At 50.9% G+C, this 24,364-nt stretch overlaps 1 protein-coding gene across 2 annotated transcripts in view; it reads left to right on the plus strand.

The window, feature by feature from the left end:
• Nucleotides 1-24,364, plus strand: part of SEMA4D (semaphorin 4D) — a 107,429-nt gene that overhangs the window by 24,890 nt on the left and 58,175 nt on the right. Inside the window, exon 1 of one of the 2 annotated variants that reach the window (XM_061200642.1) lies at nt 5,728-6,229. The exons of the other annotated variant lie outside the window; for it this stretch is intronic. The gene's annotated coding sequence lies outside the window, so the exon portion shown is untranslated. Of the gene's footprint in view, nt 1-5,727; nt 6,230-24,364 lie in introns of those variants that run through there. 2 annotated transcript variants of the gene reach the window in all.

Below are 24,364 nucleotides of genomic sequence, written 5' to 3' on the forward strand. Positions count from 1 at the left end.
ATTTATCGTTTGTAGATTTTTTGATGATGGCCATTCTGACGGGTGTGAGGTGATACCTCATTGTAGTTTTGATTTGCATTTCTCTAATAATTAGTGATGTTGAGCATCTTTTCATGTGTCTCTTGGCCATCTGTATGTCTTCTTTGGAGAAATGTCTATTTAGGTCTTCTGCCTAACAATTGAACTTATTTACCAAACAGAAACAGACTTATTGACTTAGAGAACGAACTTATGGTTACCGGGGGGAAGGGTGAGGAAAAGGGATCGATTGGGAATTTGGGATTGACATGTACACACTGCTATATTTAAAATAGATAACCAACAAGGACCTACTGTAGAGCACAGGGAACTCTGCTCAGTACTCTGTAATAACCTAAATGGGAAAAGAATTTGGAAAAGAATAGATACATGTATATGTATAACTGAATCACTTTGCTGTACACCTGAAACTAACACAACATTGTTAATCAACTATACTCCAATATAAAATAAAAATTAAAAATAAAATTAAAAATGTTTTTAAAGGCAAAAAAAATACTTTATTGCTAAAAAATGCTAACTATCATCTGAGCCTTCAGCGAGTTGTAGTAGTAACATCAGAGATCACTGATCATAGATCACCATAACAAATATAATAATAATGGAAAAGTTTAAAATATTGTGAGAATTACCAAAACGTAACATAGAGACATAAAGTGAGCAAGTGCTGTTGGAAAAATGGTGCCAATATACTTGGGTCAATGCAGGGTTGCCACAAACCTTCAATTTGTAGAAAACACAGTATCTGCCAAGGGCAGTACTGGTAAAATGAAGTATGCCTGTATTATCCTTTATATTGACACCTCCCATCACCCCTGACCACATACAACTACTGACCTACTCTGTCCCTCTGGTTTACCTGTTCATGAACTTCCTATAAATGGAGCCATAGAGTAGGTGGCCTTTTGAGGTTGGCTTCCTTCTTAAGCATAACACCTTTGAGGCTCATTCAAGCTGTTGTGTGATCGACAGTTGATTTTTTTCTTGTCACTGAGTAGTAGTCCATTGTACGCTTGAATAGAGCTGCCATAAACATTCATGTGAGGGCTTTTCTGTGAGTGTATGGTTTCATTTACTTAGGATAAATACCCAAGAGTGGGATTTCTGGGCCATATGGTAAGTGTGTGTTTAACTTTATAAAAACTACCAAAATATTTTATGGAGTGTCTGTCCTGTTTTACATTCTCACCAACAACCTGTAAGAGTTCCAGTTGCTCCACATTCTCACCCATACTTGGTTTTGTTAGTAGGTTTTTTTTAATTGAAGTATAGTTGATGTACAATATTATATGTTACAGGTGTACAGTATAGAGATTGACAATTTTTAAAGGTTATACTCCATTTATAGTTCTTATAAAATATTGGCTATATTCCCCGTGTTGTACAGTATATCCTTGTAGCTTATTTTATACCTGATAGTTTGTACCTCTTAGTGCCCTTTGTCTGTATTGCCCCTCCCCCCAACCCTCTCCCCACGGGTAACCACTAATTTGTTCTCTATATCTGTGAGTCTGTTTCTTTTTTGTTATAGTCACTAGTTTGTTGTATTTTTAGATTCTACATGTAAGTGATATCACACAGTATCTGTTTTTCTCTGACTTATTTCACTTAGCATAATGCCTTCCAAGTCTATTTATGTTGCTGCAAATGGCAAAATTTCATTCTTTTTATGACTGAGTAGTATTTCGTTGTGTGTGTGTGTGTGTATATATATATATATATATATATATATTTATACCACATCTTCTTTATCCATTCATCTGTTGATGGACACTTAGGTTGCTTCCATAGCTTGGCTGTTGTAAATAATGCTGCTATGAATATTGGGGTGCATGTATCTTTTCGACTTAGTGATTTTGGTTTTTTCAGATATATACCCAGGAGCAGAATTGCTGGGTCATATGGTAGTTCTGTTTTTTAGTTTTTTGAGAAACCTCCATACTGTTTTCCACAGTTGCTGCACCATTTTTTTAGTCATTCTAATTTGCATACACTGTGTCTCCTTGTGGTTTTAATTTGCATTTCCTAGTGACTAATGGCATTAATCATTTTCTCACGTGCTTATTTGCCATCTCTATATCCTCACTGGTGAAGTGTCTCTTATTTTATTGGGTTGGTTTTTTCTTCCTGTTGAGTTTTGGGAATTTTTCCTATGTTCTGAACACAAGTTCTTTGTCAGGTTCGGGGTTTTCAAATATTTTCTTCCAGTCCGTAACTTGTCTTTTAATTCTTGTAACAAAATCTTTCACAGAGCAAAACGTTTTAATTGTGATGAAGTTCAACTTACCAATTTACCATCATTCATAGGGAGTACATGGAAAGATGATTCATTTTCTGTTACTGATCTCGTATCCTGTGATTTTGCTCAACTCACTTGTTAGTCCTGAGAGCTTTTTTGTTGTTGTTGTAGAGTCTTTGGAATTTTCTACAGAGGCAATCATGCTGTCTGTGAAAAGGCCATTTTATTTCTTCCTTGCTAATCTGTATGCCTTTTATATCTTTTTCTCGCCTCATTCACTAGCCAGGCCTCCAGTGCAGTGTTGAATAGAGGCAGTGAGAGGGGACATCTGCCTTGTCCCTGGTCTTAGGGGAAAGCATTCAGTCTTTCATCACTGAGTATCATGTTAGCTATAGGTTTCTTCACAGATGTCCGTTAGTAGACTGTAGAGGTTCCCTTCTATTTCTAGTTTGCTGAGAGTTATCATGATTGGATGCTGATTTTTTTCAGATACTTTTTCTACATAAATTGATATGCTTGTGTGTTTTTCTTCTGTAGACTGTTAATAACATTGATCGATTTTATATATTGAACCAGCCTTGCATTCTGGGATAAACTCCATTTGGTTGTGGTGTACCATTTATATATATATATATATATATATATATATATATATATATATATATATATATATGTGTAGCTGGATTAAATTTGCTAATATTTTTTGAAGATTTTTGCATCTGTGTTCATGTTGGTCTGCAATTTTCATGTGCTATTTTTGTCTGGTTTTGTTACCAGGGTAATGCTGGCCTCATTTAAGTTGGGAAATGTTTTTTCTTCTGTGTTCTGGAAGAGCTTATGTAGAATTGATGTTCTTTCTTAAATGTTTGGTAGAATTTGCTGGTAAAACCATCTGGGTCTGGAGATGTCTTTCTCAGAAGAGTTTTAAAGTATGAATTCTATTTTTTAAGTATTGTTCAGGTTATCTATTTCATCATGATGCGTTGTGGTAATTTGTGGTGGTTGAGAGATTGGATCATTCCCTTTAAGTTGTTGACTTTACTTGCAGAGTTGTTCGTGGTATTCCCTTATTATCCATTACTGTCTGTGAGGTCTGCAGCGATCACACCTCTCTCTCCTGGTACTGGGATTTGGGAATGTATTAGACCTAGTGTCTGAAATGCAGCCTTTGTTTGGAATGGGGCCAGCATCCTAGCTGAAGGCATTGCCCCCGTCTCCCTAGGCTGGATTCCCTGGGTTTCCATGGTATCTTTAGGGAGTAGCAAATGAGGTGTGTTCGGAGGAACTTTAAGGCTTTTGGGCAGCATTTGGTGCCCAGGGGTGGAAAGTTAATACACGGCACCCCAGTGACCTGCATGTCTTCTTGTGTTTCCGGAAGCATCAGTTTGCTGCCAGGGAGCAATTTCACACGGCGGGGGTGGGAGGGTGGGGGCGGGGGTGTGTGGAATCTCGCTAAAGGGTGGAAGAGATTCCCCCCTTGTTCATGGTGTTTAAGGGGATTGTTCCAAGTGGTGTGTCTGTAGTATTGACTAATTTGTGTTTCATCTATTTCTAATCAAGGCCACAAACTGGGTTACATTTTTTTCTTTTTTTTGGCTGCGTTGGGTCTTCGTTGCATTGGCTTCTCGTGTTGCGGTGCGTGGGCTCTAGGCGCTCAAGCTCAGTAGTTGTGGCTCGCAGGCTCTAGAGCACAGGCTCGGTAGCTGTGGTGCACGGGCTTAGTTGCTCTGAGGCATGTGGGATCTTCCCGGACCAGGGTTCGAACCCGTGTCCCTTGCATTGGCAGGCGGATTCTTAACCACTGTGCCACCAGGGAAGCCCCTGGGTTGCTTTTAAAACCCTGGTAAATTAAGGCCAGTGTAGCGGTATGTTTTAGTTAGAGGTTTAAGTGGAGATTGTTTAGTGGTGGTCGTTTATTTGGCGGGGATGGAAGATAGTTGATAGCATGTCCTTCTGTATGATACTTTGTCTTCCTTCATCAGGAATCCTAAAGTAAACATTTTTAGAATGACGAAAGCTGTGGGGTTTGGGCTGCTGTTACAAAATACCACAGACTGGGTGGCTTATAAGCAACTGATGTTTATTTCTCACAGCTCTGGAGGCTAGACATTTGAGATCAGGGTGCTGATGTGGTCAGTCGGGTAGGGCCTGGGTTCAGGTCTTGGACTTCTCACTGTGTTGTCCCAAGGTAAAATGGGCGAGGGAGCGCGCTGGGGTCTGTCTTATAAGGACACGAATCCCATTCATGAGGGCTCCACTTTCATGTCCTACTCACCTCCCAGAGGCCCCCCCTCCTAATACCATCATGCTGGGGGTGGGGGTAGGATTTAACATATGAATTTGGGGTGGGGGGAGACATAAACATTCCGACCGTAACAGTTTCTGACCCTGATATTGTGACATCTTCCTAAGTGAGAGAAAGGGTCATAGTTGTTTAGTAATTTGTCAAGCAAGATTAATTTTGCTTCATTTAATTAAAAAAAAGAAAAACTGTGTCACACTGGGCTTTAGAATAAGAGAGGCATTTATGAGCAATAGAAAGAAAATAGGTTTTTGCAAAAGCAGAAGGGTTTGGAAACCTGTGCAGGCCCTGGTGAGGTTAGGGGGCAAAGAGTTTCCTAAATGATTGCAAGTCATTTGGAGGACCGGGCCTGGCACAGTGACCGCCCTGCTTTAGTCACTGTATCACAGTCCTGTGGCAGCTCAGTCTGTCCTGCTGCTGCTTGCCTGCTGCAGGCTGGTCAGGAAGTTCCAGGTGAGGGGCCGTGGCTTGGATACTAGCCACCAGGACAGCTTAGGTCTTTGGAGGGCTGTTTCCAAAAGTGGGGTGGGGAGCCTTTCAAGAATTGTAATTCTTCTAGGTGTAATTTTCCCCCTTACTATAAAAGTAGCACATGTACTGTAGGATGTACAGAAAGGAGGGGAATTAAAATCAGCCCCTCCTGCGAGAGAGTTTGGGTATAAATCCTTTTAGCCCCTGCAGCCCTAGTCTCCTTTGGGGCTGAATTGTGGGCACCACATGCTGGCGTGGTGCCTCGGGGGGCGTCCCACGTGAGATCCCAAGACCATCTAGTTCTGAGGTCTCAGAAGATGGGCAGCTAGGCTGCGAGGGTGTGAAAGTACGCGGAGGCACGCTCTCCCACCCGTCCCCGTGTCCTTGTGTCCTTGTCCGCACGTGGCGCCAGGAGGGAGGCAGGCGCCGGGGCACAGGTGGGGACATGGTGGGGAAGGAATGCCCACTCCTTTTCACGGAGAGTGTTCAGCTTTGACAGCTGAGAGGGGGAGCCCCTGTTAATTCTTACCTGTACGATTAGCTCTGCAGATTAATCATTCTGTTTCTTTCCAGGAGTTTGGTGACATTTTAGTTTCTGTTCTGATTGCTTGTAAAAGAGTAACAAAACCCTCTTTGGGCCGTGTCTTCTGGAGCTTGTGGCTTAGAACCTAAGAGTTACATAGTAAGGAGAGGGCAGTGGAAGTGGAGCAGCATCCTTGCAGAAGGTTCCGGTAACGGGCGCGGTGTTCATGTGTCATCGTCATGTGAACCCAGCAAGGACACCTCGCGTCCTGGCAGTTACCTCCTTTGGTGTCACATTAGAACTCACCTGAAAACACCGACCATCAGGACTGCAGACGTTGCCATGTACTGTCCGGGGACCGGATATGAGGGTGTTGATTAGTGCACACAAATTACAGTGAAAAGAGCACAGTTTGGCTGTCACCGAGGAACTCATGCATGCGTGTGACCAACTCAGGCCTTGAGACGGATGTTTCTCAAGCGTGGCCTTGTGCAGACGGAAGCACATGCCCTCTCGACATGACACGGCATGTGTTCTGTACAGAAGGAACCTCACTGACTCCCTGGGCGGCCTCAAGGAAGCGTGTGCCCCAAGAACGGTCTCTCCTCTGACCTCTGAGGAATATGGTCTGCTTGGTATCAGCGTGTCTGAGCAGGTGTGTGCAGGCTGGAAGGGGTCTTGGGGGGTGGGCAGACCTGGGGTAAACCTGTGTGGCTTCCTAGAGCAGTGATTCTTTTCAAAGAAAGAGAAGGCCCCAGGTGCCCCCCTCTCTCTGACGTAAGGGGTTCTTAGAGATGTTTGAGAAACCCTGGAAAGAATTCTAGTTTGGCAGAAAGAAAAGGCATTTCTGAAAGTGAATTGGCGTCCCTGTTCCTTATTTTCAAGGCTGTGTGAGCACAGACCTAAGTGATCAGCATGTTTTTTCATTTGAGTAAGGGGGACTCTTTCATTCCTATCATTCAGCAATTTCTGTGTCAGCTGCATTGGTACATGCCCCAGCTGGCTGCAGTTCCTTGCTGGGAATGTCCCACATCTGGGAGGGGCTGCTGGGACACTGCTGGGCCTCTCGCTGGACGTGATGCTCCAGGACCTGCGTTCCTTACGCTGTCGGGGCAAACCAGCTCCCCAGCTCTCCTCATCCCCCACTCCCCTCTAGAAATACAGGAGTCCTTCTTGGTACCACTTCACCCTTCACCTCACTGTGTACCATTGCCGGGTCCTGAGCCCCCTTCCCTTCCAAACCTCACAGTTCTGCCCTCCCTTCCGTCCACCATGGACTTTGGAATGAGCATCCTTTGGATGGAACATTGGAGCCTGTGGGGTTTGTCTGTCTTGGTACAGCTCTGTAAGTTGTACGTAATTGACAGCCATGAAGACAGTCCTCGCCTGTAGACAGGCAAATGAATTCTCTCCAGTGGCAGGGCAGTTGACTTCCTCCCACGGAAAAATCCAGTTTTGTGCCTGTTGGAAGTTCATTTCCATATTTCTTTATTTTATATATATATATATATATATATATACGTATTTTCTTTTAATTGAGCTGAAGTGCGCATCACATAAAATTAACCACATTACAGTGAACAGCTCAGTGGCATTGAGGACATTCACAGTGTGTGTGACCACCGCCTGTCTCTAGTTGTAAGACCTTCTCATCACCCCGTGCGTGATGAAAGTGGTACTTCACTGCCGCGTACCTCTAAGCAGTCACCCCCTTTCCTCCTCCCTCGGCCTCCATATAATCTTGTGCCTTCTTTGAAGGCACTGTAATGTCTCCTTGGTTCCTCATGAATAATGAGTTAAATAACATTTTTAACATGTGGTCATTTTCTTAAATGACCTTTTAACAACCATCCGCCCTTGGCTGAGCTGCCAGCCCTTCTCACTGGGCGGTGCTGGTTTTCAGTCCTCCAGCGCCTCCTGTATGTCCTCCGTGGCATGCGGTGGGCTGGGATTTTTTTTTTTTAGAATGAGAATCTGGTCATGGAGGGTAGGTGAGCACTTCATGTGTGGACTTTCCTGGTCTTGTCTGGGGCTCTTGGGTGATATTTTGAAAAGAAGTCATCTTCCTGGGCTGGTGCTCTGTGCCCTGCGAGGTCAGTCAGCATGTATTGATTAATTATCACAAGTCCAGTGCTGTGTTGAGCAAGCCAGATGTTTACAGTTGTGGAGAGGGCATAGTGCCAAGAACAGAAATCCCATGCATTCGGAGCCAGGGGGCTTGCGTGCTAGGTGTCGTCATCAGCTGAGCAGAGAGCAGGACCCTCACCCCCTGAGCTCTCCGGGCCGCGTGGTAATGGCCAGGAGTTGGCCCAGCCTGTCCCTCAGGGGCTGAGGACTCCCTGGCACCCCATGTTCCCAGCAGACCTAAAGCACGGCCTCCACGTGTGAAGGTTGAACCCCTAACTGGCCCGAGTCTCAGTCAGTCTTCCTCGTGGGGCCCTCACTCTGGTGCGACCTCAGGTTTGAACTCGGCCCTCAGTGACCCTGGCTTTTCCCAGTCCCTTGGCCATGTGGGGAGGGACCTTTCCCTGCTGTCCAAAACCAACTGCAATAAGCAGGTGGTTGTGACCTTGAGCAGAAAGAGAAAGGTCCAGCCTTGATTGTGGGAACCCCTGGAGTAGTCCTGTTGAACGGAGACAAACCCCTGTCTGCAGAAGGGACTGGATTGTTGGACAGAAGATGGCTGGCGTGAGCTCAAGATTTTCACCTCAAGAAGGCTGTTGGTGCTTTTGTAAATGGCCAAGGACAGCTTTCAGTTCAAGGTGTCGTTGGCTTGTTTTTGCTTTAAGTGATAGGCATTTGTTGTTTTCTGTTGGCTGGTGTTTGGGGGCATTTTCACTCCTTCAAATTTAAGACATTGCATCATTGTACCAAAAAAAAATCTATTTTGTAAAGGAAACACAGCTCTCGTATTACATGGGTATCCGCGAGGAAGCAGCGTCTCCACAACCTATCCGACGGCTGCTTGTTGTTGCTCACATCAGTGTTGTCCCCCTCGGAGGTTGTCCCCCCCTTCCCTCGGAGTCCCCACTTCTCTCCTGAAACCAGCTTTGCGGGTTTTCCTATTGTAAATAACGCATGGCTAACGCCGTTCATTTCTGTGAGGAGTTGTGGCACCATACCAAAGTTTTGGAGGGAAGTTAGTGAAATGTCCCAACATCTGTATTCATAAGAAATCAAGTTTCAAGTATTTACAGCACAGTGGTGCAGAGCGATTTCTAAGCATTTCCCTTTGGCTACAGAGAGAATGTCGCAGCCAGGGTGGCGTGTGCGTGTGTGATTTCAGCACCTCGCCCTGCAGTTTGGGTCTCAGTAGGCCCTGAGGGTTTCCCTTCCTAACCCAAACCGAGTTTAGTCAGCTGCTAGGAAAAGCGGTTTGCTAAAACTCATCCTACCCTTCTGTTAAATCTGATCCATTAATTCATTTGTTACTGAAGACACATGTTGACCCCAGGACTTTCTCCAGGGTTTGTACACTGTGGTTTTCTATCCATATGCCATTCTCCAGTGTAGGAGAAAAACTCAGGTGGATGCACTTTCTAAAGGTTTATTTTGCTGGTTTTCCTCATGTGTCGACACACCTCAGGTAGGGCAGTGGGTATCACCATTACCTCCTTGGTTGGCTGAGGAGGTTTGACTCAGAACCACAGCAATCTGCTCAAGGTCATGTGTCCAGAAAGACACGTACGCACACTCTGGTGCCAGTCTGGCCCTTTATATACTCTCATTTATTTAATCCTCTCTTTGGGGGTGTTTTCAGGTTTATGCTATCGAGAGGCTCCTGGATGAGAACTTTTGTGTGTGTGTGCCTGTCCCTGGTTCTTATCGTTACCCGTAGCTAGCATTGACTTTTGTAAGGTTCCGGATGTTGCTTCTTGAAGAGGCTTCCTGTTGACCTTGGGGAGGGACTCATACCTCCTCACCACCATTGAGCCTTATCATTTTTTCTTTGTTAATTTTGTAGGGGGAGAATGGCATCTTGTGTTAATTTGTATTATTCTGATTACCAGTGAGATGAACACTTCATTTCACACGTTTGGTTGCAACATGTTTAGAAGAGAATCTTTTGTGTTCAGGAGAGCAGTGACCAGTTCAGCAGTGACCGCCCCCCACCCAGAGCATGAGGGCAAGCATTTGTTGGTGGTGGGAGTATTCCCTCCGGGAACTTCTCTCCCTGCAGGGGCCTGGGGAGCAGGGGTCCTGGATACACTGTGTGTCGTGCTTTGGATGGCCCCATGGAGCCCTGCCCACCTCCTGGAGGGGTGTCAGCTTAAGCAAAAGGTCCCGTGTGCTGTGTTTGATGTTTCCAAGGAAAGCCTGAGTTTTCCACAGCGAGTGGGACACTGGGTGTGCGTGAGTGGTGTGATTTTCCTTTGTTGTTGCTTCCCCCTGTTTCTCTTGCCTGCCAGCCCCCAGGAACAGCTGTGACTTGAGGTCTCAGACACGCCCCTGAGTTGACTCCTGAACCAGTCCCTGTTTGTACCGTGACCCTGAACTGGTGGGACGTTATGGAACCCTATGAGTCTTCAGGAAGGTGGAAGTCAGAGGTCTCACCTGTCCGTCAGACCCATGTGTTTTGGGCTTCAAGTCATTTGTAATCAGTTGTCACATGGAAAACAAAGCCAGACTTAGTAATAAGAGGCTTTATTAGGAAGGATTATCGCGGGGGAACCAGGGAGGCAGCTGTTGCAGTGGAGAGATGTGTGCCCATGACACGGGCGAGCATGCCAGGGATCGGCAAACTGGGTTTTTCCTTGGTAGGGAGGTGTAGACAAGGCTATTAGGACCCGGGTGTGGGGATGAAGAGTGATGGGGTGGTAGATTGGAGGATGTGTCCCGCAAGGCCGGCCTGTTGTCAGGGCGGCCGTCCGAGTGCTCAGCCTCACGGTGGGTCGAGGGAGGCCTGGGGGAAGGAGAGAAGCTGAACCAGAGTCGGGTAACAAGTGTTTTGTTCCGATTTCTCTGTAGGGACAAGCTGTTCCGCCCATCACTACAAGGCACAGAGTGGAATTCGGGGGCCCGTGTCTCACCTTGCCCTAGGCGAATGGGGCCCCCGTCTTATCTGAGTCATGTGCAGTGCGCCCTTCCAGGATCACAGAGGGATGGCGCGGTCTCCCTGCCGATCGCAGGGCCAGGTGCAATCAAGACGGTCAGGCTGAGCTCTGCAAGGAGTGGGTCTGTCGTGGTGGCAGACAGGTGGCTGCCTCGACCGTGTGCTTCAGCCACCTGGGCGCTGAAACCTCAGTGGGGCCGCCCTGCCCCACCCAGGCCTTTCCCATGGGGACCTGCTTCCAGGGGAGGCACATGTGAGCTGGGCTGTGATGGATGGGAAGGACCTGCCACATGCAGGAGTGGCTCTGGGGACAGAGGGCCGGGCGAGGGGGTGCTGGCCATCTACGGTGTTGTGCCCTTGAGCTGCTTGGTGGGGCTTGGTTAGGGGCTTGGCGTGCCTCCTGAGGTAGGCCAGGAGCCCTGTGGAAGGAAGGAGCCCCGGCAAGGGGCTTCCTCAGCATCATGCTCCTCCTGGGCTCTGACTGGGGGACTAGGCCCCCCTGATTACAGGGTTATTAAAAACTCTCACAGATTCCACAACACTTTTGGTTTCTTCCTTTCTTTTTTCTTGCTTTGACTCTCCCTCTCTTCCTCCCCCCCCCTTTTCTCTTCTTCTGATTTTGGTTTTTACGTTCGTCATTCACTTTAAAACTTAAACATTGTTGAAATACTAAGCTTGAACACCAGCAGTTTCTTACCACATGATTCTGAATGAGGGGCCAGTTTGGGAGCTTTGTTATCGCTCACACCATGGCTAGCAAGGCCTGACCCGCCCCCACTCCTTCTGCACCTCCAGGAGCTCATGCTCAGTGTCACGGGGCCAAGGGGAGTGGCGTGGATGGAATCGGGGTGCAAATGATGCTCTTTGCTCCCAGTTCATGCAGATGCTGCCCCTGGTCCCTCCTGGCCGGGTGAGCTGCACCCCATGACTGAGTCCCGGGGGCCTGTTGCGTGGCTGGGACATTTAGTCTGTGTGTAGGATAGGGGGTAAGGGGTTCTGGCTCACGGTTTGCCCTGCCCACGTGTCCCCTTTTCTCACTCTGTCTCAGACTCTGCCATCCCAGACGGTAGTAGGAAGCCGCATCCCAGTTGCTAAAATGTTTGATGACACCGATCGTCAGGTAGGGGATGAAATCCGCCTGCAGAGTGCGGTTCTTTTTAGAGGTGGCTCCTGCGCAGGTCTTGCCGTAGGTGTTCCTCCCATCAGTGAGCAGCTTCGTCTGTTTGTTACGCTTCTGGCACCAGCTGATGACTGGAGAGCAGAGGAGGGAAGCTGGTGTCAGAAAGCTCAGGCGGTTCTGCTGGAGGGTTCACTGTCTGTCTGGGAGCTGCGGCTGCAGAGGCCAGGGCAGGAGAAGGGCCGCTCGAGGCCATGCTGCGGGAACAGGTCCAGGAGGGGGGCGTCTGTGGTCAGCGCCAGCTTCTCTGGGCAGGAGGGGAAGGGCCGGGGCTGCAGAATGGGGTTGCCGCCCAGCGCTGGCATGAACGCTAGCTCCAAGCCTCTTCACTTTCCATCCATCACTGCCTTTGTTGCTGCTCCTCCCCTGCGGGGGCGTTGGCAACCCGGGACCTCCAGTCTCACACCCTGGCAGTCAGATCTAAACTGGATTTGAAGCTTTGGCACCCACTGTGGCCCTGGAGGGCCATCTTCAACTCAGGGTCCGCCTTGGGCACTTCTTGAGCTTTCGTCGCCTTTACTTGCTCTGATTAAGCCAGGAGAGAAGAGAGCTTCTGAGGGAGCGATTCTGTTTGTTTGGGCTGGGAGCCAGCAGCCTAAGAATCAGCTTCCAGAAGAGCTAACAAAGTGAGCAGGACCCATGCTGGCAGCTCTGGACCTGGCAGTGCAGGAGGGTGGTGGAAATGTCAGGTACCAGTCCCGTCAGTCACACCCCGAGCTGGGGGGCCACGGCCACTTCAGACCCGCAGACGTCTGTGCGTGTCCCGGAGAGAGACCTGGATTAAAAGTCTGTCCAGACATGCTTGCGTTAGAAGGAGTTTCCAGGAGTGACTTTTATTTTCAGTGTGTACACAAGACATTTAAGTACCACGTCCTCTCCAGATGCCCGTCCTGCTGATGGAATTCTTCTTGGAGGGAGCGTTCGGTGTTCGCTCCCCACGCTGCTGGCCCTGCCCTGATTCCCCGGCCCTGGGAACTGCCCCGCCCCCACGTTAGGAATCTCCCCTTGGCTTTACCTGTCACATTGTAAATAGACGGCTTACAAAAGATAATTGAAAAGGAAAGGCTTAGGAAGATTAAAAAATACTCTAGAACTTGTGTTGAAGTGAAGAAAACAACTCATTTCTGGGATCAACTTTGCCACTTTGAAGGGGTTCATACGGAAACGTCGTGCGGGTGGGTTCTCTGGGTGAGGATGGAGCAGGTATGTCCTTGTGTTGCTGCTGTGGGCCCGTCTGTCTCTGTGACGAGAGTCCCGGGGACGTGCGGTGAACCAAGGTCAGCCTCTGCGAGGAGCTGACCGCTGGGATTGTGTGTCCTCCCATGAGAACGGGGACCAGGTGGTCTGGGAGTCCTGGCTTCAAGGCGTGGGTCTGTTGGCGGTGCTGGGGCGCCTACCTTGGGGACGTCACCTGCCTGCGGGCTTCCCCGAAGCATGGAACAGGAGGGGCCGTGAGGAGCTCTGCGGCCTCCCAGGGTAGGGTTCCTGTGGACGTCTGCGGGGTACAGTTTTATGTCTCATCCGTCACTTTTTCCCCTTTGACTCAAACTCTTAAAGCCTGGTGGTCCTGCTTATGGTGAGAACTTGAGTGCAGGAAGTGAATTACTCTGAGGGTTTTTGTTTTGGTGCTGCCTCGTCGTAAATCCCACGGTTTTATTCTTACCAAGAGCACGCTGTGCATGCTGCCTGGGTACCAGGGTGGCCCCCAGAGGCAGGGGGCTCCATGGGCATGAGATAGAGCACCTGCCCGTCGGAGGTGTGCTTTATTTTTAGCAAATGGCATTTAGTGTCTTACAGAGCTGAGAGCAGGATGACTGTAGATGTAATTAAGTGACTCTGAAATGGGAGTTAATTACTTCTGCATGTGTCAGAGGGCCAGGGAGGGTCTCTCTGGTCCTCTGGCTGCAGCCCTGTGAGGCTGTCGCCTGGACAAGCTCCTAGGACCAGCCCTCGAGGGCATCCAGGGTCCTGTGGGTGCTACTCTAACTATTGGTGAGTGGTCTGAGCTTTTAGTCTCTGAGACTGGCCTGAGGAACTGAAAGTTCATGACTCTTTAATGTAAAAATTATATACAGGGAACTTTATCCTAACGCTGATCTGTGCATGGTATTAGCCCAAATGTGTCCTCTCAAGGCCTACAGAACAGACTATGTTACAGGAGCAACAGGTCACTGACAAGAAGGCATGTATAAAGCGGTGTGTCCAAAAGCTGCTGTAACAGGACGGAGGGCTTGAGCACCGCCCAGCTCAGGGGCTGCCCTGGTCAGTGTCTAGTGAGAGAGCACCCGTGGGTGCGGGTGCTCTGTCCGTCCTGCTAAGGACGGGACTCCAAGGAACCAGGACCAGGGTGGACAGAGGGCTGCGTCTAGGACCTCCCTCCATAGCTGTCCCCAACTCTGATCTTGTCGGGTCCATTCATAGTGACTGGAAGCTTCCACACCTCCAGCCCCACCTGGGCCCATGCTGTCCAGTGCTGTGGCCGACACCACACGGGGTGAGGAGCGCTCCACGGGTGGCCGGTCAGAGCCGAGCAGCGCTGTGGCTGTGGAGACCTAGACTCAGAAGCAACGGTAGGATATCCTGTCCACGACCCTATTAATTAATTATGTGTTGAAGCGATTGTGTTTTCGATGTGTATTGGGCTAAATAAAACATATTATTAAAACTAACTTCACCTATTTGTTTTTACTCTCAATGTGACTCGTAGGCACACCTGAAATCATGTACGTGGTCACGTGTGCAGCCCGCCTGGTGTTTCTGTGGGGGGCACAGATCTCGGCTGTTCTCTGATACCCTCTGTGTTTGGGTTCCCCCTTCTGTCAAGGCCCAGCCCATAGGCTGGGAGGCACAGATTAGGAACAGGTAGGTGTATCAGGCTTTGAGAATACCTTGAAACCAGCTCTAAGTGCTATTGTTTTTGCATTTCTGCAGACAATTACACATAGACTGCTGGGCCTCATCCCAGAAATGGGTTCTGTGCTCAGATGGTGTTTCTCCTGCACGGGGAACCGAGCACTTGGCTTTGCTGAGCACGCTGCTCCCCTGAAAGGCTATCCCAGCTCCCTGTCATTCAGGCTGCGCGTTTTCCGGGCTCCCTGTTTTCTGGCTCCCCGTTGTCTGGGCTTTCGTCTCCCTGATTTCTGTGGATGAAGAAACGTGCAGTGCATCTGGCCTGATCTTCCACTTAACAACTGTGGCCTGTGCGTGCTGGTTGGCGTGCCGAGCCTGTGTGTCCGCGATGGCTTTGATGAACTCCTGCCACTGATCTGGTGGGAGGAGGGACCACCGTTTAACCCTCTTCCGCCCCTGGTAGCCCCGCTGACAAGCTGGTGAATGTGGGCTGCTGTTTGAGTAGCTGCAGGGCACGTGGCCCGAGTCCTGGGAGAGACCCACAGGCCTTCCCACATCTGGCTGGGCTATTTATATCCCACAAAAGCCTGTTTTTCTCTGAACAGAGTGAGCATGTGGTGATGCTGTCATGTGCATGGGTGAAGCCAGCGAAACAGCCTTTCAGTAATCTCCTTTCTGGTGCGTCCGACACGTTTTCATGGCATGCACAGGCTTCCGGGTTCCACATCTGCCCTGCCCTGTGGTGTTCGTGCACACTTGGAGTGCGGGCAAGCTGTGGCCCCCAGGGCGGCCCCGATCCCATGGCGGGAAGGCATGGCTGGCCCAGGGTGTGGAGCCCCAGCTCTCCCTGATAGCCGGGGAGGGACAGGTCCCTCTGGGGTCCATCACTTGAACAGCATACTGAACTCCTGAGCTGTGCCCCACGTGCTCTAGGCACCGGGCTTTCCACAGTGGAGAGAGCTTTCTCGTGTTGGGGAGGACGGACCACAAAGAGGATCAGTAAGTCAGATATGGGGGGGTGAGATGGTGGTGGGTGCAAAGAAGAGAAGTCAAGCGGAGAAGGGGCAGTTCGTTGAGAAAAGACAGGAGCTGGGCCTGGGTTTGGGGAGGAGTGTTCCAAGCAAAGGGGACGGCAGGTGCAAAGGTCCTGAGGCAGGAGTGTGCAGGAGGGACAGGTGAGAGGAGAAGAGGTAGGTAGATGGTGAGTTTATCTGTGCTCAGGGACGCTGAGATGGGAGCCCTGGGAGCCAAGGGTTTGGACAGGACCACAGGCCTCTAGGAAGAATGGACCCTGGAAGGTAGAACAGGGCACCCTGTTAGGAGGCTGTGAGGTGATCCAGGGAGAGACGTGGTGGCTTGGGCCAGAGTATAGCAGTAGGGGTGGGAGGATGGCCCGATTGGGCATTTATTTGGAGGTGGAGCTGAGAGGACTTGCTGCCAGGTTGGATCGGGGATGGGGTCGGGGCCGAGGACGCACCGAGGTTTTGGCTGAGCAACTGGAAGGATGGAGGGTACACTTACAGGCCAGCTCCACCCGGGCTGTCTAGGAGGCATCCCTACCTTGGGAGACGGGGAGTGTGGCTTGGGGACACGTGAAGTTTGGAGGGGAGGAGGCCCTAGGAGCCTACGCCTGGAGTTGGGGAGATGTCCAAGGAGTGGCCCCGAGGGGTAGTTCCCAGCTGGAGCTCAGCACCAAGTTCTCCCAGAGAGCAGGCTGCCTTGCCTGGAGATGTCCATCAGTGAGGCTGGCCTGGGGGGGACACGAGGATGGGCCCCTGGGGTGAGATTGCCCTTGATGGGAGACTCGGACGGGTGGCTGTACGGGAAGGAAGAGGATGTGGGTGGCACGCGGGGATGTGAGTCTTGTCCAGCTGAGCCCCTCGGTGTGAGTGGCGGGGCCTTAGCTGTCTGGAGGCGGGGAGAGAGCGGCAGGAATGTGGGTGAGCCAGAGCCCCCCCCATCCCTGGCATGGCTGGCTCTGAGGACTCTGCCCAGCTTGGTTTGGGGAGCAGAAGGTGGGTTTGGAAAGGGGGTGCCTCCATCCTTCTATGTAAGCCCTGTACAGATACTCTTCATGCTTTCATTGCCTTGTTTTGCTGCTTCGTTGGAAAGACATGGCTCTTCAGGGTCTCGTATGGCCCATGCCTTTGAGTCAAAGGGGGCACTCATTTTTGCAGGAAAATGCCATGGGCAGCAAAGTGTCTTCACTAGAACCTGAGAGAGGCCCAGCTGTGTTCATTATGGAGACAAGATCGTGTGTCTTTGTCTTCTTGGCCATGTTTGGGGCGGGGGGGGGGCGGTGGGTTAATCACCGACTGGTCAGTGTTCATGATGAACTTGGATCAGGCCCCACGTGGAGCCACTCACTCAGGCTCCAAGATTGCTTTTTTGGTTCTATGTAGTAGGCTGAAGAATGGCCCCCAAAGAAGTCAGATTCTAATCCCTGGAACTTCTGCGTGTTACCTTTTCTAGCGATGGGATCTTTGCAGATGTGATTCAGTTAAGAATCTTGCAGGAGGAGGTGATCCTGGGTTATCTGATGGGCCCTAAATGCCATCACACGTGTGCTTATGAGAGGGAGGCAGGGGAGATGTGAAAGACTAGAGGAGAAGGTGATGTGAAGATGGAAGCAGAGATTAAGAGTGATGTGGGTGTGATGGCTGATTCTGTGTGTCAGCTTGACTGTGCCATGGGTGCCCAGATACTAGTCAAACCTGATCCTGGGCGTGTCTGGGTGGGATTAGCATTTGGATCTGTAGACAGACTAAAGCAGATTGTCCTCCCCCGTGTGGGAGGGCCTCATCCAATCAGTTGAGGGCCTGAATAGAGGAGAAAGGCGGAGTAAGGGAGAATTCCCTCTCTCTGCCAGGCTGTCTTTGAGCTGGGACATTGGTCTTCACCTGTCTTCAGAGATGGAACTTGTCCCCTCGGCTCTCCTGGGTCCAGCTTGCTGACTGGAGATCTCAGGGCTCTCCAGCTTCCATGGCCATGTGATCAGATTCATTATAATAAATCTCTTTCTCCGTATATACACATCCCATTGATTCTGTTTCTCTGGGGACTCTGACGAATACAGTGGCCACAAACGAAGGAATGCCACAAGCCACCAAAAACTGGGCGAGGCAAGGAAGGATTCTCCCTCAGAGTCTCCAGAGGGAGCGCGGCCCTGCTGACACCGTGATTTCAGCCCAGTGAAACTGATTGCAGACTTCTGGCCTCCAGAACTGTGAGAGAATAGATTTCTGTTGTTCTAAGCCACCCGGTTTATGGTCATTTGTTAGAGCTGCCGCAGGAAAAGAACACAGCCAGTGTAAACAGTGCTACCGTAAATACCCCAGCCACACGCATGGGGCTGTTATTCAGGCATGGATTTCAGGGAGTGGCACTGCTGGGGCAGGGTGTGTGTCTCTTTGTTTCATAGATCGTGCCAGATAACTTTTTCAAAAAGATCTAGCAGCCCGTCTCTTCCCTGCATGGATGCGTGTGTACCCTGATCCTGCACGCTCTCTCAGCGGTGGGCATGGGCAGTCTTTTCGACTTTGTCAGTCTGAGAGGGGCAGAGCTGCAGCTTTGTTCCTTGACATGTGTCTCCTTGAATCTGGTGAGTTTAGGATCTTTGCTCAAAAGATCCCTCCGTCTGTGAAATGCCTGTTTGTGTTCTTTGCCCGTGTTTCTCTCAGGGTGTTTCCCCCTCCCTTATCCATTTGTAGGGGCTGTTTATTTGTTACAAATGTTGTTGATTTTCTGCCTTGAAAACATTTATTCCCAGTTCTGTTGTTTGCTAATTACTTTTATTAACGTGTCATTTGCCATCAAGATTAAATCATTTTATTGTCGAATATGTCTTTCTTTCCTTTTATGACTTCTAGGTACCCATGTTTGTTAGGAAGATTCCACAGGCTGTCTCTTGATTTCCTGGCAGGTATTTTATTGTTTTGTGTACAAATTCTGCTCTTGAGCGTGTCTAAAATGCTTTTGCATAATATAGAGTAAGATGCTTGAGGGAGGGGAGTCCGGTTTTATTTCCTTCCGGTGTACCAGCACTAATTATTCAGTAATCCATCCTTTGATCAATGAACTGAACTTCAGCTCTGTGGTATAGTGTGGTCTCATGTAAACTGGTTCCCTTCAGGGATTCTCCATTCCATACCACTGGCCTGTTTGTCTTCCATTTTCCACCTTTACATTGGTAGTGGCTGTATGTACAGCGTGTTTCGATAGCTGATGAAGGAACCCCCCCCCCTTGCTGAGCTCTGTGTTCACAGTGAGATGTTACAGGACTGTTCTTATATATGCACTCATGACTGTGTGTCCACATTTACGTGCGTCTCATGGCTCCTGGGCAGGGGAAGAATTGGGTGGACACACGGTGGCTGTGCTGCCAGGGGCAGTGGGCACAAAGGTATGGTGGAGGTTGGAGGGAGGGCCAGGTGGAAAAGGACACAACGACCATCGCATTGCATAAAATTACCCCTCTGCGCGTGCAGAATTTTTAAAGATCATTAAACAAGTGAAATAGTAGTGTCCAAGGGAAAAGGCACTAAACAGAGAACAAGTTTATCATGGGGGAGTGAAAAGATAATACATTGCACTGGCTCCACCATTGTGTCGGGGACTTGCCATGGTGTGGCTTTTCTCTGGGTGTGGGTGCTAGTACTCTGCACTTGGTGGGACGTGTGTGTACGTGGCGGGGTGCATGCGCCCTTGGCGTGTGTGAATGCGGCTGTTCCCAGGTACCCCGTGTCTGACGGCTGCCCTCAGGAGCTCACACCTGGGCACTGACTCGGGCCCTCTGAGCAGCAGTGCTCTGTTTCCCCTTGGGTCCTCTGTGTCCCCCAAACACCCTCTGTGCCCAGGCTCCCACTGTGCTGCCCAAGCTGGCCTGGCTCTACCCACACTGGGAGCCTGGTGTGGTCAGGGCCTATGCTGACCCTCTTGTGGCCCTAGCCCCGCCCACACTGCAGGTGGAGGTGTGCCTTGAACTGCACGCACCTCACCCCAGACAGGATGACAACAGACTCACATAAGGAAGCTGGGCTCAGCAGAAGAGGGGGTGGGGTGGGGCGGGGGGAGGGTGTAGGTGCTGCAGGCCTAGGGCTGTCCCGTCACTCTGCCTTGCCAAGGTCCTCCTTTGGCAGCTGCTGGTGGCCCAGCCTGCTCCTCGGGTGGCAGCCACAGGTGGGTGGGGTGCAGGATACACTGTGCAGGCGGGCTCATTTGTCCCCCAGACACCTGGGTGGCTGGAGGCTCTGCAGGAACAAGTGGACCGTGCACATCTGCTGTGCAGTCAGTGGAAGGTGAACCAGGAGGCTCCCTGTGGGTGGGGGGCCGGACGCCGGCCCCGTGGGAAGGAGGGAGGAGGTTGGGGAGCAGTGGGCGCTGCTGCAGGGGTGGCGTCTGCCCGCTGTTAGGCGTGCTCCTCCTGGGCGACTTGGATCCTCTAGACTCGGGCTTCGCTGCTCGTGACAGGGTTTGCAGACAGTCCTGGCGCACCGAGGGGTGGGTGTTGGCCTGGTGCACTTGAACCAGGTCCCAGGGCTGATCCAGGGTCGGTGCCTGGTGGTCTGTCTGCTTCCTTACTGGGAAGGGGTGAGGAAGGCGGGCCAAGGACCCCGGCCATGCCGGGCAGTGTCTAGTGCTGGTCCCCTCCAGGCCTGCGTGGATCATAAACCCCCACGAGTGGGTTTTGACACAAGAGCTCGAGGCGGGGAGGGTGGGTGTGTGGTGCTGATTCTTTGCCAGCTGTTGGGTACCTGCAGAAGTGAAACTCATCTGTCTTTCCAAATTTCACCTTGGACTCCGTATTTCCAGCCAGCAGAGGAGGTGGCCCTGGCCGGGCAGTTTCTTCTGATGTTTCAGATCGCGCTGGCACTCACCTCTCCTTGCTGCAAGCACCCCGCTCCTGAGATTCTGCAGGTACTTGGCTTCCTTATAACTTCTCCTGTGCTGCTGTGACCAAGTAAGAAGTTCAGTGCTCCTTGCAGAGCTGTTTACATTTAATAGACACTGGGGAGCTTGAGAACGTGAAGCCACTCCTTCTGCGCCGGTGGGGCTGTGAGTGGGTGCCGGGCAGCTCCTAGGCCTCCGTCCCACGGAGCCCCTCCCATTGCTGTGGCACTGACCATGACCCAGGCCACACAGGGGAAGTAAACCTAGTTGGGGCCCAGAGGCTGTGGCCGGCAGGGGTGGGAAGGACGCGTGACGCGCTCCCGGTGGCCTGGCCGGGGAGGGGGCATTAGTAACATGCGAGCTCACCAGCCTCGCCTGTGACAGTCAGCAAGTCCGTACCTGCACGATTCGGGCATGTGCACACAGAGCTGCGTGTCCAGTGGGGAAGAGAGACGTTTAAACCCAGCTGTGGGGCGTGTGCCCCGGGAGGCGCTGTCGGTCCCCCACGTCTGCCTCCTCCCTGCCCTGCTGGGTGATAGCCCCCCACGTGAGGAGGTCACCCTACTGCCAGCCCCCAGCCCTTCATCCCAGCGGTGGAGCTTGGTGCTGTGTTGCTGATCAGAGGCCACAGTTTAATGGGATTTTAGTGCAGGTCCAGGTAGGAAAGCTGGAAACGGAAAGCACTGGCCTGGTGTGGAGGTGGACATGGTGAGAGCGACCCAGGGGTTATGCCCACAGGAAGCAGCCTTGATAGCAGGTGGGCTGAGGGGGCCAGGCGTTTGGGACCCTACAGCCCTGAGAAGGAACCCCTAGTTCTGGGTGGGAGGTGATTTGTGCCCTCTCACTCTTCCTGCCCCTGGGCTCCCTTTGCCCCCTTCTCGTGGCCGGGGCATCCTGACACAGCCTGGCCCCAAGCACTGTGGCCAGAGCCCAGGGTCACCCTTTCGGTATCAGCATTCTGGCCACATCTCTCTTCTGGCTTTGGCCCTGATATGCTGGGCTCTCGCCTCAGCACCTTTGGGTTGTCTGCCTGGACATTCATGTTTCCCCCAACTGGATGATGGCCCATCCACCACTCATACCCCCAAAAGTCCCCAGGGTGGCCTGTCCATTGCACAGACCCCCCTGAGAGTACCCAACATGGCATGTCCACCAGGCAGACCCCCTGAGAGCCCCCATGATGGTCTGTCCATCGTGGCCTCCTTTTTTTCTGGAAAATCAGGGACATGTTACCCAGATGGTATTGGGCCACATTTGAAGGGTGTGGAGGATGCCCTGAGTGGCTGATATGTGGAAGGTGCCCGAGCAGAGGACAGGGCCAAAGGGGTCAGCGTGGCTGGGAACAGCAGTGTGTAGGGTGTGTGCAGGTGAGGGGCTATAGGAGAGAAGCCCCATGTCCTGGGAGGCCCACACAGGGAGGGTCGGGTCAGAGGGCAGGTGATGAACCACTGGGCCTCCGTTGTCTGTCTGGACTGTTCTTGGTGAGACTGAAGGCAGGCTGGTTTGTCCCTGGCGCTTTTCCTCACCCTAGCTGGCTCTTGGCAGCTGTGACCAAGGCCATGCACTGACTGCAGAATTATTATACGGAGCATTCTTGAGCCAAATAAGGTTGAATTCATGCTTAAAATTGATGCTAAGATGTGGTGAGCTTGAACATGGGTCAGCTGGTTTTCATTTGACCTAAATTTGTGCATTTGGTTCTTTGCTAACTTTTTGTAGAGGTGCAAGTACTGTAAATAGGTTTATAAAAATAGACACTTCTCTTGCTGTTTACCATAAATTGAATTGACCCATTGATGCACTCTGGGGCCTGAGGTCTGTGGTGGGCTGCAAAGATCTTGAGATTGGTCTGCTGAGCTAGTGCTGATCATAGGAGCACCTTTTCAGTGGAAGCGGAATTAAATTTTGCATCTCGTTATTTGTGGAAGGCAAAGGCTGCCGTTTGAAACCCTTAGCCTCTTGTTTGGTACCTTAATTTTTTTGTGAACTCTTTAATCACAGAAGAAAAGTGTTTCCTCAAGTGTTTTTTTTTTTTTTAAGATACAGATTTTAATTTTTTAAAAATTTTTAAAAATTAATTAATTTATTTTTGGCTGCGTTGGGTCTTCGTTGCTGCACGTGGGCTTTCTCCAGTTGCGGGGAGTGGGGGCTACTCTTCATTGTGGTGCACGGGCTTCTGATTGCGGTGGCTTCTCTTGTTACAGAGCACGGGCTGTAGGACACGCGGACTTCAGTAGTTGCGGCACATGGACTCAGTAGTTGTGGCTCGTGGGCTCTAGAGCGCAGGCTCAGTAGTTGTGGCTCGTGGGCTTTAGAGCGCAGGCTCAGTAGTTGTGGCGCTCGGGCTTAGTTGCTCCGCGGCATGTGGGATCTTCCCGGACCAGGGCTCGAACCCGTGTCTCCTGCATTGACAGGCGGATTCTTAACCACTGCGCCACCAGGGAAGCCCCCAAGTGTTTCTTTTAATATTACTGCTACTTTAAGAAAATTGCCTTCAGAGCTAATCATCTTTGTAGGCAATTTACAGACCAGAGTGGTTTTGACTCTCAGCAAACAGGCCTTAAAGGATTCAAAGAAACCCTGTTCTTTAAAACAGATAGCTCATATATTATAAGTCTATGAAAATATTCTAAAATTGTAAAGCATGTTGCAGACTACAATACATAAATTATATATAATTCTAGTCAATGAGTATAAAGAATATTTCAGTCCATTGCCTCAAAATATCTTTAAAGCCAGAAACGTTCGTGTTTCTCCTGAACAGAATAAAGTGTTTTCATAATGCTGGTTTGACTGGAGCAGCTTTTAACTCATGATGGGATGGATTAATATTTTCCCTAATTTCATGAGCCCAGCTCTGTCACTAGCTGAGGGTCACAGTCACCTGGCTCCATCGGCCAAGTCACGGAGCATGTCTTCTTGGACTTCTGATGGGAACCATCACAAGGCCCTGGGAGGCTCTGAAAGTCGTCCCCGAGCCATCCCAGGGCGTGGCATTCCCAGAGCCCACCCCAGCTGTGGCCCTCCTGCTTCTCCTGCGTCTTGTCTCCAAGCCTGCTGCTCGGGGCATTGTCACCAAAGGCTCTGAGGGAGAGGAAGGTGTGAGAGGTCACGGGACAGGTGCCTGGGATCAGGTGGGGCTGCTGCCTGCAGAGTCTGCATCACCGCCCCTTGTCACAGTCTTACTGCATCTAGCGCAGACTGACCCCCTCCCGCTGCCTCTGTGGCTCATTAGGAACCGTCCAGTTAGAAAGGGCAAAGGCCATCGTGCTGGCAGCTTCCTGGGCGCTGTTTGTTTCAGCAGGTGGGATGGACCTCGTTGCTGCGTTTAAGGGATTTTAGAATTGAGGTCTGGGACAGAGCAAGTTGCTGTCCTGCCCGGGCAGGGTGTGGACCTCTTATACAGTGTAGCTCCGTCCGTCAGATGGGTGCGGCCAGTCCCAATCCAGCTTATGACTGAGGCTCAGACACCCAGTGTGCGTGGTAGTCGTCTGTGTCTGCCCACATCACGGCCCAGCTTCCTTCAGCCCAGGACTTGTCAGCCAGTCCTCCGTCCTGGTGGCCGCATGACCAGAGGTAGACACCAGAGTCTGTGCCTGTTGCAGGCAGCACGTGTGGGTTGGCGCCCGCTGTCACCAGATACCGCTGTGTCCCAGGCCCGTGTCCTCCCCTCATGGAGCCCAGAGTTGCTCACGGCAGCAGCAGAGGTGCAGGTGCTGCATTTTGGGGAAGGGGGAGGTTGGTGTGGTGCTGGGTGCCGGGTGGAAGCCGTGTCTGGGAGGCTGAGCCTGCGGTGTCTGCCCATCTCCTCGCGTTTGTTC

This window comes from Eubalaena glacialis, chromosome 9, assembly GCF_028564815.1.
Source record: "Eubalaena glacialis isolate mEubGla1 chromosome 9, mEubGla1.1.hap2.+ XY, whole genome shotgun sequence".
Taxonomy (NCBI): Eukaryota; Metazoa; Chordata; class Mammalia; order Artiodactyla; family Balaenidae; genus Eubalaena; species Eubalaena glacialis.